Below are 20314 nucleotides of genomic sequence, written 5' to 3'. Positions count from 1 at the left end.
AAAATAAAAGAAAATAGAGGATCTGAGCCCTGCCGGTGTAGTACCTCGGCGATCTCTCCGGGAAATTCCAGAGGGGGACAGAGAGCGAGGCAAGAGGAGCCGCACAAGGTCAAGGGAGCTGTTCACAGAGGCACAGGGTATGTCATAATATATTTAGCAAATGATAATGCTTTTCCCACTAACTAATCGGCGGCCGTCCCTGCACCAAGTCCCACTGCAGTCTTCCGCTGGACTGTAAGGAAGACAAATGGACCCACTTGCTTCAGACACCCTCAGTATCTCCAAACTAAGGACACTAGTGACAAGACCAAAACGTCTCGATCAGATTTCCCAGATTCCAGGAACCTGGTATCCTCTGCAACACCATTCCTGCACACTGATTCATTCCTGCCAAAGGTCTCTCACATTAGCAAAAAGAGTTCCACTAAAAATGATCATTTGCGGCAAAGGGGGTTTTTGTCGTCCCCCCTCCTTTTTTTTTTTTTTTTTTTTAAGAATAAACGGAGAGGGGCCTAGAAAAAGGGCAGAAAGGTGAGAGGAGAAAAGCGGGGGTGGGGGGGGGTAATAAGGCGAAAAGGAGAAAGGACAGGAGTAGGGGGAGGGGAGCAAAAAGCCAGCAGGAGGCAAAGGCGAGGGGGACAGGGATGGAGGGAACCAAGTCTCCGATCAGAAGGCCGGGGAGCAGGGGATGATGAAAGAAGCGGGGACGCAGAGGCGACGACTGCGCTCGGCCGGCGGGTGGAGCCCGCAGCTGTCTCCACGGGTGAGGACGGGGTCCGGGCGGCGGTCACGGCCCGCGCGCCGGGCTCACCTCGGCGGGCTCGGACGGCGGGAGGTGGAGCGCGGGGGCGAGCGAGGCCGGGGACCGGCGGCCCCGGGCGCGCGAGTGCGGCGGCGGGTGTCCCCGGCCGAGGGGTCGCGGTCATGGACGCGGCGGCGGCCGAGGCGCGGCGCAAGCGGGAGCTCTAGTGCCCTCACGGCTGCCTGCGGACAGAGGGACGGCGAGGACTCAAGAGGCCGGACCTGTCACCGGGGCGGGTCCCGGGGAGGCGGGCGGACGCCCCACGCTCCCGCCTCCTCCTCGGGGCCTACCGCGCCCTGGTCCCTCATGCCGCCACCGCCACCTCCCCCCGGCCGCACGACGACGACACCCCTTCCCCGCCCCCTAGCGCCTCCCGAGGCGCGGCGCCGCCGCAGCCCCGGGGCCTGCGCCCGCTGGGCCGGGGATTACCTTGGGCTGGCCGGGCCCTGGCTCGGGCTACGGGAGCCAGAGGAGCCGGAAGAATGCATGGCCGGCGGCGCGGCCGGCGGAAGGAGGCAGCGGCGGGACCCGGCCCCGCTCTGGCTGCGGCGCGGCCCGCGCCCGTCCCCGGCGGCGCGGACACTCGGTCCCCACGGGCCGGTTGCGTTCGCCGGGCTGGTGGGGAGGGGCGGCGAGGAGGAAGCGGCGGGAGTTGAGACTGCGGCGGAGCCGCCCCCAGAGCGCCCTCTAATGAAGGCGCGGCCGCCGCCACCCGGCTCGCGCGTCCCGCCGCCACCGGCGACCCCGCGGGTCCGCGGGTCAAGGCCCTCGGAGCTACGTGGCCCCCAAGGCTGGGACCTCGCTGAGGTCAGTACCGAGGGAAAAGGCCGCTCAGAAAAGTCTAGGAAGGCGCACCAATCCTTACACCACACGAGGAGCGCTTTGGTCCAAGTCGAGACCCCCTTTTCAGCCAAAACAGCCGTTTTTCATTGTTAGGGCTCTCCCCTCTGGCAAGCCATCGCTGCCCAGACTGGGAAGCTGTCTCCTTGAAGACTGAATGTTTCCTCTTTTCTTTCCTAATGAAATTCAGTGGCTCTCGAAGCTTTTCTCCTGGATCTCGCCAGAGTATTTAAGGTCTAGCCTAGAATCACTCTAGGCTAGAGTTAGTCTAGAGTTTAAAATCAATTCACTTTAAGTGCCAGAATTCTTGTTTTTGGAAAGCACCTGAAACATTGACAACTGCAATTCCCCATCCATTCTCCCATCCCCACTCCCTCAAAAAAAAAGAAAAAAAGCGGGGGGGGCGGGGGGGACAGATCCAGTGGGAATGAGTAGTCTACACAGAGACACTACAATTTAGTTAGCCAAGAAGGGAAAAGCACTTGCAGCGCCTGTCATTGAGTAAGTGAACAAAAAAAGGGTGGCCATAGGTACTTGGACAGGCTTAGTCACTCCTGGGACACTAGCTGCTTCCTATTTCAAGGATGGACCGCCAGAAGGAAAATCGAGAAATAGCCTAATGACCTGTCCACCTTCACATTCTCAAATGGCCTATCTACATTTCAGTTTAAAAAATAAACTAGTAGGCGCTGGCTGGCTAGCTCGTTTGGTTGGAGCCTAGTCCGCATAAGCCAAAGTTGGGGTCAGGCCAGGGCACATACAAAAATAGGTGGAACAGCAAATTCAAGTTACTCCCCTCCACCAAATCAATAAATAAAAATAAAAAAATAAAAATAAACTTATAAAAGCTTGTTATAGCCTTTAATCACATTTATAAGTGGAGATGGGAGTAGTCTTTACATATTTCTAGTGAACTGCCATCTTTAAATCAGAATGTCACCTATTCTGCCTACTGTGAAAACGTTTGTCACTGTGTTTGCTTTGGACTCTCAATTATTTCTCTCTCTCTCTAGCTTCAGTTTCTCTTTGCTTCACAGATTAGGGAAAGAAAATTCACTTTAATGCTGTATGAAAGCATGCTTTCTGCTCCCATTCCCTTTGATAGTGAAGAAATCCATGAAAGCACAGTGCCTGGCTGAAATAATTTAGTAGATCCCTTTCCATTTATTATTTTTGTTTTTATCTATATGTGTTATTTATCTATTTCACTAATATTATATTTTAACTATACAGGGCTTAAAAAGACACCAGGACTTGTCAGAGAACTTCCCGTATAAGTTTAACTGATGTATAGCAAAGTTAGATATGCTCTTTCTACTCCTTGTATTTCCTCTGAGAATTTAGGTGTCAAGGTAATAACGTCTTTAAATAAATCTCATGAGAGAAATAATATATGTACTGTAGATTTCTGTTCAAAATATGTCATTATAGTTTAAGTAAGGTAGGTGAGGCACATATTTCTTCCCAGAATCGAGAGTTAACTCCCCTAAGGTTTCATTTGGTCCATCCCATTCAGCATTCCTGGTAAACACTGGCTGACACCTGGAGACATGTAACCTACAATGGGATGCATACCCAGTTCCTGGACCACAGAGCACCCACCAGAACACCAGATACACTAGCACTGGCTAAGATGTGATTAGTACCAGTCAGCTAGGCCCAGAAAACGGCGAGAGGTAGGGCAGGACCTTGCACAGAGTCTCACACTTCAGGATGCAAGAAACATCACTTGGGGTTTTTATTGAAAAGATAGATTCTCGGGCCTCATACCAGAAAAGGTTAATCGTAGGTGCAGAGGGGCCTGGGAACCTGCTTTTTAAAACAACATCATATGTGTTTCTGATGAAGGCAGTATGCAGACCCTGCTTTAAGAAACCCTGACCCGCAGGTATCCTGAGATAATCACATCCTTTTCTAGACCCTTCATCACTTTTAATCCTTTGTTCCATAGCTGTTCTCATCTGTATTAGTTTGCTGGGGCTGCCATAACAAAACACCATGGACTGACTGTATGACTTAAACATCATACATTTATTTTCTCACAATTCTAGGGGCCAGAAGTCTAAGATCAAGGTATCGGCAGGGTGGTTTCTACTGAGGCCTCTCTCCCTGGCTTGCAGATGGTCATCTCTCTGTGTCATTCATGTGGTCATCTCTGTGTGTGCATGTATCTGGCATCTGTCTGTCTCTTTGTCTTCTAAACTCTTCTTATAAGAACACCAGTCACATCGGATTAGGGCCTACCTTAATGACCCCATATTACTTAATTACCTTTTTAAAGACCCGATTTCCAAACATAGTCACATTATGAGCTACTGAGGGTCAGGCCTTCAATATTTGAATTTAGGGGGATGAAATTCACCCATGACATTATCCTTCTACTGTTTATACTGCGGAATTTGCCATTTAAGTGGGTCCTGATGGAAGGGACATAGAAGCCCTAATATTGATTATTTCAGCTGTGCTCTTGACTGGATCCAGCCTCATTAGACTTTTCTTGAAGCTAAGCAAACAGGGCAGTGCACTGTGTTCCAAGTGTAGATATGCCTTTTCTTTCCCCAAGGTGAATGTGGGGGCTTATCTTTTTAACTTCCTTGACCACTGGAGCACATTCAGTTTCAAGATAATTCAGTATCTACAATGCATAAGAAACTACATTTGGGCTGACTTCTTCATGGAACAATATATCTTTTATTTCGGAGTTCATTTTATTTATTTATTTACTTATTTATTTAACCTTCACCCGAGGATATGTTTATTGATTTTTAGAGAGAGAGGAAGGGCGAAAGAGAAAGAAACATCGATGTGTGAAAGAAACATTGATCTGTTGCCTCCCATAGGTGCCCCAACCGGAAATCAAACCCACAACCTAAGTACGTGCCCTGACCAGAAATCGAACCCTCAGCCTTTGGTGTATGAGACAAGCTGCAACCAACTGAGCCACTCAGCCAGAGCCAGAGTTCATTTTAGATAAATATTTTGTATTCTTTCACCTTATCTGTAATACTTTCCTCTTGCCTATACATTTTTTTTGGCCCTCAACCCACTTAAGCAGCAGCCTGTGCTTTTTCTGTAGTTTATTTCCACCACACCGCAGGCAGACAGCTGTACGAATGCTCGAAAGGACTGACAGGAAGGTTGGGAAAGCCAGTTCTTCAGGGGAGAAAGAGGGGAAGAAAGCAAAGACTTTCTTCAATGACAAACTAGCTTCTAGTGCCCTATCTTGCTACCTTAGAGCCATGTTTATCAAACCACCAACATGAATTAAGTCAAGAAATTCAGAGCCTTTATATATACCCCAATAGGGGGAAAAAGGAAAATAGCCCCCACCCTATAGCCATAGGCGATATAGTTTCAGTTTCAAAAGCCCACATTTAAACTACCTTTGAAAAAGAAACATGACTTCTCATAATTCCTGGAGTCTCCGGATATTTTAAAACAATCTAACCACAACACCTTAGAAGGTTTAATTCCACCCATCTGGTTCACATACACACAACAAATTAGGTTATAACCAGGGAGGGGCTCCCTTGGGCAGAACCCCCCACCCCGGGGGCCTCCTGTTTTCCTCGTGACAATTATAAAAAGGTTTCACCTGCCTGTGCTGGGTCCTGCACTAAAGCTCCAGTGAACAATTTTCCCTCCGGGGGAAGTGCCCTGAGCAGTGCCGTAAGTGTACAGTGACTTGGCACGCGCGCCCACATCTCTAGGGACAGCTGCAGCCCAAACATTAGCACCCAAAGAGAGTCAGGCATTCTAACTGCTTCAGCTTTAACTGCAAACGAAAAGGGAACTATAAATGTAAATATATTATACCTAAAAATATGTTTTCTCCCATGTTAGTGTCAGTAATCATTTTATATAAAATGTATTAGGGCTTATAACCTTAGTAGTTTTTTAGACAAGTTGGGTCAAACTATTACTGCTTGACTGCAGTTTCATTTAAGCCATTTCAGCAACTTTTCATTAACAAGGGCGGCCCTAAGCAATATTAACTAAACAATTCTCTCTTCTCCTCTGGGCTGCTGTCCTCTTCAATTAATTTCCCTTTTCCCCTCTTAATTCCAGAATGATCCCTAGTTCTCTAGGGGAAGACCTCACTCTCCCAAGAGACAACCCTCTAAGCTAGAACCTTCTTTGTCAGCTGTCCAATATTGCATTCTCTTAGCTCAGCCCTGTCCTTCCTATCTACTGTGGTAAATTAACTCATGTTGAGATGCTATGGCTAAACAACCATGTTCCCTCTTGCTAAAGTATGAACACTTTATAAAGAACCTCCTAGTGGTAGGTTCTCAGGTGCTGTAGAGGGTGAGTATTCTTGTAAGATATTTTAGAGAGGGCTATTTCAGCAAGTTTCTCCACTGACAGAACCTATGACATCATGTAGCACATCCATGGATAAGGAAAATTCACATTTAAAATTGCATTTTCCTAATGTAAGAACTAGAATAATCACATTATTGCTGATTATGTTAGTAACAGCTGACTTTCAACTTCTAGGCCCTCTCTCAGTGCTTCACGTGCATTAACTCATTCCGTTGTCACACAGACCTTACAAAGACCATGTTGTTACCCGTATTCCACAGACAGAGAGATTAAACGGTCTGCCTTAGGTTACTCAGCTAGAAGTGGCAGGGGACTCGATTCCCAGTTCTGAGGCTCCAGAGCCCAGGTTGCTGACCATATACACTGCCTCTCTAGGAGAGACTGGTAGGAAAGCTATTCTCCACGGCGAGAGAGGAAATTTCAGAGGACGCCACTCTTTTCCTTCCTTACCTCTTATCACTCCCTCCTGGCCCCGCCCCCGCCCCATGCTCCTCTCCCCTCGGCTGCGGTACTAGTCACGCTAACATACCTTCTGGAAAGAATGCACTGCGCAGCCTCACACTTTCAAGCTCATGCTTTTTTTTGTTCATACTTTTCCTTTTGCTGTGTCTGTTTGATCATATTCATCCCTCATCCAGGTGAGATATCAAAGGATCCACACCCCGACTGCTATCCCCGCTTTAGAATTCGTGGTGTCTCCCTCCATTTGTGCTTCTGCTGCCATGCTTCCGGCGCTGGAACAAGCCTGGGTGTTTTGTATTTCAGGTTGTCTGCTGAGATTAGGGGTTCCACATCGCCTGTCTTTTCATTAGTGTTTTCCCAGGGTCTAGCTTAGTGCCTTATATGTGGTAGGAAACAAATTTTAAATTCAATGTTTAACTTATTCAGACTAAATGATTTCATTTTTTCAAGTTGACAGTGGAATACCTTGAATGGTGACGTTACCATCATCCAATCCATACCCAGAAGAAATAATGTTGCTAATAGTTTATTTTAAAATGTATTTCAGTCTTTTTAAAAATGACTGTTCCCGTGGTATTCAGTGGTTAGAAGCACCTCAGTGGAATCACTAATTGCACAAAAAGCTATTACACCTTTTATTATTAAAATATTTTCCTTCCCTCATTCTCAAGCTATCACCTAATTCCCACTCCATCCTAGATAATATGGTCATTGTACAATATTTTTCTTAAAGTACCATTTTGGACATTTCATTTTTCTGTTCAAGTTTTGACATTGGTTTTCCATGCCCTAAGTAATCAAGCCTGAATGTCTCCATTTGATTTATTTCATTCAGTCAGGGCCTTCAGTACCGGATTCCTCACTCATTATTCTACAGTTTATCAACCACTGGGCCATATACACCCAAGTGTCTCAGTTAAGTTCCTGTTGCAAAGCCTAGTGGTTCTAGGGCAGCAGATTGGTTGCCTCCATTTACCCCACACTGTTACTACTATTTTAATAAGTGCCATGAAGTCAAAGGTTGGGAAACATTGTCAAATTCTACTTCAATTCTCATTGACTTCCCAATCAGCCTCCTCTACTATTTTTTAAATGAGCACATTCCATAGCTTCATGTTCGCTGTTTCCCTCACCTAGAATGCCATCCTTCTTTTTTTTTGACTGCCTTTCAACAGCAAGGGGAAGCCTGTCCACTTCTACAGGACTCCGAGTCCCTTTTCTGAGTAATTACTACATTTGTAGAGAACACCACACTCTCAAATTAAGGTTAGACTTCATTCCCCTTCACAGATTCCTTCTGCATGCTTGTTGCAGGGGACAGCTACAATTAATTGCCCAGCGAGGAACCTGCAGTTCCAGGAGATCTCAGCATATAAACTACAGACTTGAGAAGTTCCAGGTGCACAGTTCCCTGGTACGCCACTCAAAATGCAAACAAGTTCCAGCTCCTCCATCTTGCCTCTTTGCCTGCTCATCCTTCAGTAGCTTGATTTCCTTTCCATTTTCTTGTCCTTCCAAGCTCATCCTCCGGTTTAAAGCCAAATCCACTTTCTTCAGCTTCTTTACAGCCCTTTGGAAAAGCTAGGTCTTTTTAAGTTCCTGGGTTCCCCTGAGTTTCTAGACAAAACCACTGTCCTCAGTTGCCCGAATTCCAACTGGGCAATTTCCTTGGACTCTGTCCATAGAATTCCCCAGCATTGATTTCTTTCTGGATATAGTTCCCTGATGAGCTGCTTTGAATTAGCTGCCTCTCCCTTTCCTCTTCCCTCACCTCCGTCCTCAGGAAACTCCATTGAATCTCATAACTCAAGCTTTCTTTCACACCTTCAAGTCCTGCCATGGACAACAAGCTCCTAACTTATTCTGGAAACTTTTTTCTCATCAGTGTCCTATATTTCTGGGTTTTCCCACAAATTAAAAAAAAAACCCAACAACCCACTAGAGGATCTTTGCTCTGGTATTGGAGTGTGGATTTAGTGATGTTTGATGAGGGAGAAGAATTCCCCCATAGGAAAGGAACACAGGTAATTCCACTTACGAACAAAGAAAATAAGGTATGGAGAGGTTATGTGGCTTGTTCATCATAGGTTGTGTCAGAAATAGAACTGGTGTGGTCTTACGGTCATCAGTTTCTCCTCATTTACCCAAGATTTTCACCATTTTAGCACTCAAAGCTCCACATCCCAGGATACTTCTTGGTCCTGGCAAATGGTTAGCAGCCCCATGTGGGTCCCCACAAATGGGTCCCCATGCAGTCCCTTAACCAAGTTACAGAGGTCCAGCCTCTCTGCCCACCACACCTTTTGTGTGCTACACCCACTCCCTGATCACCTGATACATCAGGGTTAACAAGCCACTCAGGGCTGATAGTATGTTTAGTGACTCCTCTAAAGTATATTACTTGTCCTTACTTGGGTTAAAGTTCTGTTTCTTATGCAAGCTTTCTGCAGTGCAACATGGCTCTTTTCATGGCTCTCATCAGCTTGAATCATAGGGGGTTTGAGCAGAAATTTTTACTCTGCTCCTATTTCAGCTGTGTCTTTGAGGTTAATTTGTCATATTGGGGACAGAGCCTGGTGCCTAAGACTCTGTTGTAATGAAAATCATGCCACCTTGCATTTCTCTTGTACTTTGCAGTCAACAAAAGTGCTCTCTCACTCTCTCTCCCCTGCCCCCCGCCCTTCCCCACCACACACACAAACACACACACCTTTGTGGGAGGCTAACAGTAGCCGCCTGAAGTAGGCAGGTACTTATAGGTTAAGAAGGGTAAAGAAAGAATTTCTTTATAAGTGGTTTTCTCTTAAAATGTCTTCAAGAAACATTTTATAAACTATACTTTCAAATTCTTTGTTTCTCTTAAACTATGGCTTTCAAGCATAAGCTGAAGTGGAGATCTAAATTATTTGGAATCAGCTTTGGCAACCACACAGTCTTGAAAACCCCCAGAGTAGGGCTGGGGAGTGGACCCTGGACCAGCTTCTCCTTCCCAACACAGCCGCAGGCAGGCTCTGCAGTGAAGGTCCCAATCTTTCTCACTCCAAGGGCTGGCAGACCCACCTCTCTCCCTCTCCTCACCCAGAATATTATTTCTATAAGAAATGCAAACAAACGTTCTCATAAAATGTAACTTGATTGTAAATTGGGAACTGTCAGTACAGAACACCTCACCCCTTAGTTTCCTATCGTACAGTCTTCTAGACACAAACTTCTCTTTTAAGTGCTGTGAATCAAACAAAGCTATGGGCAAAAGGGTAATGCTAAAATGCTGCCTATGAAAGTATGGGGTTTTTTAAAGTTTAGAGCCATTCAAGTTATACTAATTATAGTTTAAGTTCTGCCTTGGCCAGTGTAGTTCAGTTGGTTGGAGTGACGTCCTGCAAACTAAAATGGCATGGGCTTGATTCCCGCAAGAGCACATACCTAGGTTGCAGGTTCAGTCCCCAGTTGGGGGGCGAAAAAGTGGCAACTGACCGATGTTTCTCTCTCTCTTTCCCTCTCTCTAAAATCAATAAACATGTCCTTGGGTGAGTAATAAGTAAATATAGTTTAAGTTCTTATATGAAAGTTTGGTAGAGTTTCAGTAACTCCCTGTTATGTTGACTCCAATGACATTCTTCTGAAAATTTCATGGTTTCTCTATTTCATTGTTTCTTAAACATGCCTAATCATAAGACTCATCTTGGCTTCTTTTCAATTTCAGACTTTAGTGTATTTAAGAATCTCCTGGAGAGCTTTTCAAAATGCATATTCCTGGGCCCACCCTGGAGATCCTGATTCAATGGGTCTGGATTTTCACTGTTAAAAAGTGCCTTCAGGTGATCTGAGGCAGACGCTGTGAAGATCTCTACAGCTTTGCTATTTAATGTGTGGTCTACCAACATCATGCCACCTATGATGTGTTAGAAATGCAGATTCTCAGGCTTCATTTCATACCTCCTAACATGCAGTATTTGCATTTTAGTAAGATTCCCCAGGTGATTTGGGTATAAATAAGATTTAATAAGTAGTGGACTACAGTACAACAAACAATATCACATCAACTCAAAACTTGAAACCAAATGAGAGCTATTAAAGGATAACCTAACCCTTCTTCCATGGGAGCTTTTAATGTGTACTCAATAAATTAGAAGGATATATTGTCATGAAAGAAGGATGATGAAAGTCCAGTTTGACAAAATGCTGAATAAACCAGAGGTCTAGATAAGTGTTGGAGCATGTAAACAAGACTGATTTACATATTAATCAACAGGTATTTATTTATTAGGTGTTTGTTATGTGCCCAGAATTTTGCTTCTCCCATTCTATTTCAGGGGAAAAAAAGCTGATGTTAAGGAGACTTTTAGAGGATATTAAAATGCCTCTGTGCTCTGTGGGCATTTGATGTTTGCCATTGGAGTTCAGAGAAGGGGTTCCCTGGCTGGAAGAGTCAGAAGGAAGGAGGAGAGCTGGTTGGTAAAGTGTGGGCAGGCGTTGTGTAAGCTGACAGGAGGCCTTCCCAAGGAGGAGAGAGCGAGGAATGTACGACTTAAAATGAGTTTGATGTGACTGGGGGACAGAGAAGTGAGGAACTGAATAACCCTATTGTAGGAAAAGTTTAAGGTGAGTGAAGGGCAGCACAACAAGGTTATGTAAGATGGAACTAAATTGTTAATTATTAGAAAGTCAGAAGTAGAACTTGCCATCGCCTGTATTTGGAAAGTCTGATTATTTGCCCCGATATTCATTTGTTCTTTCTTCTTGTAAGAAGATTTTCTAAAAAGTTGGGCTCACAGCTGACCAAAATATAGACTACGTTTCCCAGCCTCCTCTGCAGGGAGGTGTGATCCTATGACTGTATTCTGGACAAATGAGATATAAACCGAAGAATCAGCTATAACTTCTCTAAACTGTCTTTAAAGGACAAGGGCACAATCTTCATTACGTCTTTCAGTTTCATGTTAAGGGATGAGGGTAACTGGAGCTCAAGTAGCCATTTTGGAACAGAAGGTGGAAGTTACAAGTTTGGGTGAGCAAACAGCACCACAGGAGAAGCCTGGGTGCCTGATGATAGGCCATCCTAGCTCCAGATTGCTTTCCCCTGTTTTTAACATGAGAAAAATGTAATTTTCTGCCTTGCTTAAGCCACTATCACTGTACTTTGGATTTTTCTGTCATATCCAGCCAAATCTAATTCTAACTAATACAACATAATTGAAAGTCAAAAATGCAAGTGTTTTTTGCATCAGGCACCAACTTGATGACATCACTTAGAAACCCTATAACCCCAATAGATTAGTTACCTAATCTTTCTAAGCCTTTCTCTTCTCACATATAAAATAGGTAGAACATTCCTCAAGGGTGGTTGTGAGGAGCAAATTAGATTAAGAATACAAAGTATTTAGCATAGTACTGGTATACAGTCCATTCTACGTAAATGTACTCTAATCATATACAGGGGCGTATCAAAAGAATGATATGGAACATAGTGATGGCTGTGGAAAATCAGAGGGTATCTGTATCTCGAAGATTAGCATGGCACTAGGGTGCATTATGGTTTGGAGGGTGAATAGGTTAGAAGCAAGGAAATGCTTCAGAAATCCCAAGTCTAGCTTATGGCATTAGTAATGGAATTAAAATGGATATTTGTTGGGAAGCTTTTACATCCCAGATATATTCTAGGAGTTAAAGCCACGATGATAAACAAAAAAACATGCTTCTTACATTCGTAGGGTTTATGGCCTGGTATGGGAATCATACAGGAAACTACTCCTAATATGGCAAATTGTGGTAAGTGCTATGAAGAAAAGGAACAGAGCATTCTGAGAGCTTGAGTCAGAGGACCCTAACATAGTGAGGTATGGTTAAGCGAAAATATGAAGAATGAACCCAAGTTAACTAAGCGAAAGGAGACAGAAGGTACATTTCCTGTGGGGAAATGAAAGGCAAAGGCCTTGAGATGGAAAGGAAAACAGTGAGTTCTGGTCATTAAGATAAAGCCAGTATACCTGGAGTGGTGTGCCCAGGGGGAAGCCTCGCATGAGAGGAGCTGGAGAATGAGGCAGGAGACAGGTCCTATAGGACCTTGTAGACCATTAAAAAGGGCTTATTCCAAAGATGATTGGAGTGTATCAGAAATAGAGCTGTTGTTGTAGTACAGTGACCGACTCATCCTGTCTTTGACGATGGCAGCTTTTGAGCAGAGTCCCAAGGTGACCAATCATCCCAGTTTGCCTGGAACTGAGGGATATGGGGCTGTCAGTGCTTAAATGGGACAGTCTTGGGCAAAACTAAGAATTGGCCACCCTCGTAGTTTTACATAATCTAATTTCTCCTAAAGATCACACTCTACCTTTGTCAAAACACAATTGGAATTAACAAGACCAGTTAGATTGGTGGAGTGTCCAGGTGAGAGACAGTTGCTTGAGCTGGGGTGGTGACAATGGAGTTGAGAAGATGGTGCATTTGAGGGAAATGTAGGAGGCAAAATTGGCAGGACATGGTGACAGGTTAGAAATGCTATTTCCAAGACCACGTGGATTAACTCGAGTGTAAAAGTGAAACCTGGACTTCAGAATTCCACATAGGGAAACTTTAATTATATTCTTCTAAGCCCTGAAACACTAAGGTAGACCCAAGAGGATAGTATCTTAGGCAAAGTATAAGCTATTTGGTCTAGGCCTTAGTTTCAATGATCAAAGGCTGTAGAAAAAAAAATTATGGCTCCTTAACTTGCTGCCTTTAGGCAAGGGCCATTTAAATCACCTCAGATCAATGTGCTCCGCAAGGAAAACAATCTTCCTTATAACCTAACAATCACACATAATCTTGAATACACTTGTAAATGAAGCCCGGAACCCTTTCATCTGGCTATGCTTTAAGATATTTTTTCCTCCTACAAGAAAGTGTTCCAATAGTTACCATGAACTACTTATCTAGCTTTAATTGGTACAAGCACTGTGCTTCTGACAGTATTTCCAAATAATCATTTGCTCCTGTCTTATTTACTAACTCATATTTCTAAATTAAGATAGTTAAGGAAATTATTATTTACTTACGGTTATCATTGAGTTTTATGATTATTTTAACATCCTTTGCAAGATGTTTCACTTTTTTAGTAAGAATGGCAAATAGTATGTATAACTCCTTAATTGTCACATTCTTTTTATGCAACAAAAAACTAATTGGTGCCTTTAAAAATAAGAGGTTAGGACTGTGAGCCAAACAAACAATCATGAAACAAGCTTGATGTTATAGAATCAAAATTTACACTTAACCACTGCTCTGCTTTGTCTTCCTCAATTTATATTCAATCTAAAGTCTCTAGTAAACCTGCAGGAGCTTTTTTGCTGGTGTTTTTACATCCATAAAATATATAACTGTGTTCTTTGCAAATTAATCATTAGTATGTCTTAATATTAGTTGATGGATATTTGGGTCATTTTTGCTTTTGCGCTATTATGAATTACGTTGCTATGAACATTCATGCACAAGCTTTTGTGTGGACAGGGGTTTTCAATTCTCTTGGTATAAACCAAGGAGTGGAATTGCTGAGTCATATGGTGACTCTATGTTAAACACTTCGAGAAATTGCCAGACTGCTTTCCAAAATGGCCGCACCAATTTACCTTCCCACTAACAATAAATGCATAAAGGTTCAAAGTTCTCTGCATTCTCTCTGAAACTTTCTGTTTTCCCTCTTTTTTGATTATAGCCAACTTAATGAGTGTGAAGCCTTATCTCATTGTGGCTTTGATATGCATTTTCCTGATGGCTAATGATATTGAATATCTTTTCATGTGCTTATTGGCCCTTTGTGTATTTTCTTTGGAATAATGCCTATTCAGATGCTTTCACCTTTCTAAATTGGGTTGTTTGTCTTTTTATTGTTGAGCTGTAGGAGTACTGTATATATTCTAAATACAAGTGCCTTATCAGATATATGATTTGCAAATATTTTCTCTCATTCTGTGGGTTTTCTTTTCACTTGGTGAAGCATAAAAATTTCTAATATTGATGGTCAATTTATCTATTTTTTTGTTATTGCGTCTGCTTTTGGTGTCATTTCTAAGAAACCATTGCTTAATCCAAGATCACAAAGATTTACACCTGTGTTTTCTTCAAAGCATTTAAGTGTTAGCTCCCACATGTAGAATTAATTTTTGTATGTAATGGAAGGTAGAGGTCCAACCTCATTCTTTTGCATACGGTTATCCAATTGTCCCTGACTATTTTTTTCTTCATCGGATGTTCTTGGCACCCTTGTCAGAACCAATTGGCCATAAATGTAAGAGTGTATTTCTGGATTCTCAATTCTATCTATTGATCTATATGTCTCAGCTTAGTCTAGTTCCATGCTGTCTTGATTACTGTAGCTTTGTAGTAAGTTATGAAATTAGGAAGTCATCTTTATACTTCTACTCCAAGATTGTTTTGCCTATTCTGGGTCCCTTGAAGTTCCATATGAATTTAAGGACCAGCTTGTTGATTCCTGCAAAAAAGCCAGCTGATATTTTGATAAGGACCGTGTTGCATCCATGGTACCCTGGGGAGTGGTACCATCTTAACAATATTGTTAAGTCGTCTTTAATTTCTTCCAACAACATTTTGTAGTTTTCAGAGAATAGATTTGCCATTCTTTTACTAGATTTATTCCTCTTGATGTTATTATAAATAGAACTGGTTTCCTAATTTCATTTTCAGATTTTTCATCGGAAGTACATAGAAAATGATTTTTGTATATTAATCTTGTATCCTGTGACCTTGCTGAACTCATTTATTAGATGTAATAGTTTAGGTGGATTCCTTATGATTTTCAACATATAAGCTCATGTCACGTGCCACCTGAAGGTTCTTAAGGACATAGCAACTGCACAGCAGTGGGTGGAGCTGGGGGTGGTTCTTCAGTCCCTAAAACAGTGATGTTTTTTGCTGAAAGCTTTTCATTTTTCTAGTTGGAAGCAATAGCTCTCTCAATAACAAAATTCATTATCAATTATTTATACATTGCATTTCAACTAGATGCAGCTGAAAAACATAGTTTGGCTTTTTACCTCCAGGGTTGCACTTATCAGTCTACATAAAAATACAGGAGATCATGACTCCGAAATTTTGACCTCTCTCTTAACAAGGCAGCATGGTTTCATGGGAAGACCTCCTCAGCCTCTGGAACTGGAAGACTGGTCTCCAGTTCAAATCTGTCCATATTAGCAGTGAGACTTGTGCCCGCCTAACTCACTTCATAAGGTTATTGTTGCAGGTCCAGTGAACTATTCTTTGGGCGTCTTTCTGTGGGGTGGCCGTTTCCCCTGCAGAGGGGTGGCAGGACCAGAGGGAGGACCAGCTGAACTGTTTCCTTGGGAAATGCCTACCTCTTTTAAGTCAACTCATTCCCTTCGTTTCATCATGGATAATTCCTTTCCTAGCATTAAACAATTTTGAAATTCTACGTCACTGAGGAAACCCTCCCACATTAAGTAAGGGTGGATCTATTTTTGGTGAATGTATATCCAGACTTCATTCAGCCTGGTACCTGTGGACTGAAGAGGATCTACAAGGTGGATGGAAAACCCTGGCTGGGTGGCTCTGTTGGTTGGAGCATCCTCCCATACATGAACTAGTTGTGGGTTCAATCCCCAGTCATGGCACACACCTAGGTTGCAGGTTCGATCCCTGATCAAGGTGCTTTTGGGAAGCAACCAATCGATGTTTCTCTCTCACATTGGTGTTTCTTTCTCTCCTCTCCTTTCTCTCTAAAATCAATAAACATATCCTCAGGTGAGGATTTAAAAAAAAAACATGAATGGGAAGATAACAGTAGTGATCAGGAAGAAAAAATAGGCTGTGGTCTTATTTCAGTCACAGCCAAGGCTCTGTCACCAGGATGGAGGATTGGCAAGGGAAATTCCACGCCTTGTCATAATTATCATAAAGGTCATTGTTTTAGCCACACCACTGCTTCCTTCTTTAATATGTAGTCAAAGACTGACTTTAGAAGAGACAAACAACATGTCTGTTCTATGATAGTCAGAGCCTATAATCCTAACACGTGGTTTCCCAGCTGGGCTCAATAGTATGGTGGCAAAAGTGTGGCCCTAGCGTCAGTCTGTCCTTGGATTTAAATCCTGGCTCCATCTCTTAATTGTTTATGACCTTGACATCTTACTTAACCTTTCAGTGCCCAGCGCCCCCATCCTCATCTGTAAAGAAGAGTATTTAGTAAGTCATAGAAATTATTGTGAGAATTGAATAAAACATATAGAGTCTTTACCAGGTGATAAGCACAGGACACATTTCAGCTTTTAGGAGTAGTGCAGTAGTAGTAGCACTCTTCTTTGAGGCATCTAGTTGATTAAACTAAGAAAGTTATTTGAAGTTTACCCCACTGGTTTTCAAACTTTAGTATGCATAACAATCACCAAGAATAGCTTTTTGAATGAACACTCCCAGGCTCTACCCCTAGAATTTCTGATTCAGTGGCAGGATATGAAACTGCATCTTTAGCTAGTACTCCGCTCCAGTATTCTGATTCGGGTGATCCGTGGGCAATTTTTAAAATTAACTTTTATTTTGATATGATTTCAAATTTCAGAAAAGTTGCAAAAACAGCATAAAGAACTCTCATGTATGCTTTATCAAGATTCATCAGTTCTAAATATTTTGCTGCATTTGCCTTTTTTCTATCTCTATTTGTCTCTATCTATAAATCTTTTTCTAAATCATTTGAGAGCCATTTGCATATCATGCCTCTTCACTCCTTAAAACTTCAGTGTATATTTCTTAAGAATAAGGAGAGTCTCTCAACATAGCCACTCTTCACTTATCAAATTCAGAACGGTTAACATTGATAGATGCTTTTATCAAATATGCAATCTATAGTCCAATTCTATGAATTGCCTCATTGCCTTTTATAGTGACCTCCACAGGGTCCAAGCCAAGGACCACATGCTGCATTTAGTGTGACATTCTCTTTGTCTCTTAATCTGGAACAGTGTCCCAGCTTTTTTTTTTTAAATGACATTGACATTTTTTAAAGAATACAAATCAATTATTTCATAGAATATCCCTTATTGTAAGCTTAGCTAATGTCCTCTATTGATTAGACTTGAGTTATGCATTTTTGGCTAGAATCCTATATAATTGGTATGTCCTTTTCTGAATATACCCTATGGAGACATATGATATCCATTTGCTTCTTATCAGTGAGCTAGACCACACTTTAAGAAATACTCGACTGCCTTTAAAAATATGTGACTAGGCACTTTCTGTTCCGAGAGGCCACATAACCTCTTCTGAGGTCAAAAAGGGAAATGAGACTTTTACTGTTGTGAATTTTCCAAGTGCTGGTTTGTTAAGGCTTATCTGTCTGTTGCCTAGGTATTTCAGAAGGTCACATGTTAACCGCAGCTGCTCTTACATTCAAAACCACAACACACCTTCCTAACTTTCATTTTATTATTATTTTTTAATCCTCACCCAAGGATTTGTTTATTGATCCTAGAGAGAGAGGAAAGAAGAGAGAGAGAAACATCAATGTGAGAGAGAAACATCAGTCGGTCCCCACCTTGCTCCTTGAACCCTGAATCTAGACATGTGCCCCTACTGGGGACAGAACACACAACATTTTGGTATACGGATGACACTCCAATTAACCAAGCCACTTGGCCAGGGCTTCCTGTTTAACTTTTAAAACTCCCCATATTACCCCCCCATTTTATTCTTAGTAACCCTGGATCATGACTTTTATTTTGTTAATACAGGTAATCTATGTGATATATCATATGACATAACAAGATCCATCCATGTATTATTGGTTATAGCTTGAGGCTAATAGTGACAATTAATTTCTTGCACCACACATTTCACAGTGATGTATCAGCCTCCTGTTCAATGACGTGCTTTAAAGTACTCACCTAAAATATACTTATTCATGAACTGATAACTGGTGCTTTACCTAACTACTTATATTTCCATGTAAAATTTCTAGCCTGCTAGCATTATAGCCACTTCACTGTTGACTATATAATTCTCCTGGCATCCATTCATTCACTTATTCAAACCACAAATAAAAAATTCCAAGACTATGAAAGAATATTATTTGTCTTAAAGAAATTAGCATTCGCTGAGTACCAGCTTTGTGCCAGCCACTATTACACCTCACAACAACCAGAGAGGGATATTTTTGCTACCACCATTTTACAGACAAGGAAAACAGAATTTTATGACTGACTTGACACCAAACCACTAACAAGTGGTAGAACGGCAGTTTAATCCTAGGCCTAATTACCTCTGAATAGACTCCTTATGGGCACTGCCTATAAAATTGTAATGGTAAAGATAGAGGGGACAAAATTAAGTTCACAAATTTCAGAATGCTGCAATTAGGCACGCCTCTCAAAACTGAGACATGGGGACAAATGCAAGCATTACCTTACAACATGGCGAGGAAACTTAAGAAACATTTACCCCTCACGGTCCTTCAGAAGAAAAATGGAAGTTTCATAAGAGATTCTTTTGAAAACTTTGAAAACAATGTTGAAGGTCCCATGTTCTCTCTTCTATCCTACCCATCCTCCTTCTTCCTTTCCAATTGTTTACTATTAAACAGTATTGTGTTCTTATACTTTGCAGAAATAATGTCATTAAAACTATAAATAAATACAAATAAATGCAAAAATAGTATGCTATGTGTAATATTGTACATTTTGGAATTGTTACAAGATCTAGCATTTCTAATAAACATTAGTCTAATATGCAATATCTAAATACATATTTCTAGTACATTTATTTTAATGATTACATAGTATAAATATACCAAGTGATATAAATTTCCACAGTTTATTATGTATTCTTTTTTTTAAAGAATCTTCAATGGTAATTTTTAAGAAAGATTTTATTTATTTATTTTTTGAGAGGGGAAGGGAAGGAGAAAGAGGGAAACATCCACATGTGAGAAATACGTTGATTGGTTGCCTCTAGCACTCCCCCAACTGGGGACCCGGCCTGCAACTCAGGCCTGTGACCTGAATAGGAATCAAACCAGCGACCTTCCGGTTCACAGGCCAGCATTCAATCCATTGAGCCACACAAGCCAGGGCTATTATGTATTCTTAAAATGAAAAATATTTAGGTTTATAATGGGTTAGTAGGGAAGCTAGGATTGATTGAGAAATGTCTTTAACTTTTGAAATGAACATTATAAATAAAGCCAGAAAAGCCAAAAAAGATAAAGGTTGCCCAGAGCTGGCATTTGGTGTTAGGAAGGCCCTTTGGATTGAGCCTTAAGATCTCAAAAGAGATCTCAAAATTAGACACTATTTATTTCAACCATGTATTAGGAAAAAGAGACAAATGTCAAAATGAGTGGTATTAAAGACTAACTCATGTTCTATGTATTCTTGCATGTACATATTATCTTTATTATTTATTCAACAAACTTTATTTTTCAGGGCAGGTTTAGGTTCACACCAAAACCGAGCATAAAGTGCAGAGCTCCCATACGACCCTCCCCCCCGCCCGACACATGCATAACCTCCCACACTATCACCTTCCTGCATCAGAGTGGTACGTTTGTGAAACTGATTAATCTAACTGACACAACATTATCACCCAATGTCCATAGCTTACACTGGGGTTCACTCTTGGTATTGTGTACTCTGTGGATTTTGACAAATGTATAATGACATGTGTTCACCACTGCAGCATTATAAAGAATAGTTCCACTGCCCTAAAGGTCCTCTATACTCTGCCTTTTCATTACTTCCTCTTCCTAGCCCTGGCAACCACTGATCTTTTTACTGTCTCCATAGTTATGCATTTTCCAAAATGTCATATCGTTGGAATCATACAGTATGTCGCCTTTTCAGATTGGCTTCTTTCACTTAGTACTTGCAGCTAAGTTTTCTC

The 20314-nt window shown here is 42.0% G+C and overlaps 1 protein-coding gene across 4 annotated transcripts in view; it reads right to left on the bottom strand.

Annotated features, from left to right (window-relative positions):
* Positions 1-20314, bottom strand: part of LPGAT1 (lysophosphatidylglycerol acyltransferase 1) — a 97868-nt gene that overhangs the window by 66549 nt on the left and 11005 nt on the right. The window contains exon 1 of one of the 4 annotated variants that reach the window (XM_054563143.1): positions 1232-1459. The exons of 1 other annotated variant lie outside the window; for it this stretch is intronic. The gene's annotated coding sequence lies outside the window, so the exon portion shown is untranslated. Of the gene's footprint in view, positions 1-44; positions 63-811; positions 922-1231; positions 1460-20314 lie in introns of those variants that run through there. 2 more of the 4 variants (XM_054563146.1, XM_054563147.1) reach the window with 2 other exon arrangements.

This window comes from Pteronotus mesoamericanus, unplaced genomic scaffold, assembly GCF_021234165.1.
Source record: "Pteronotus mesoamericanus isolate MK-2021 breed Mesoamerican mustached bat unplaced genomic scaffold, CSHL_Meso_final scaffold_705, whole genome shotgun sequence".
NCBI classification, from domain to species: Eukaryota; Metazoa; Chordata; class Mammalia; order Chiroptera; family Mormoopidae; genus Pteronotus; species Pteronotus mesoamericanus.
Note: the sequence above shows the minus strand (reverse complement) of the source record. Positions and strands in the feature narration are given on the sequence as shown.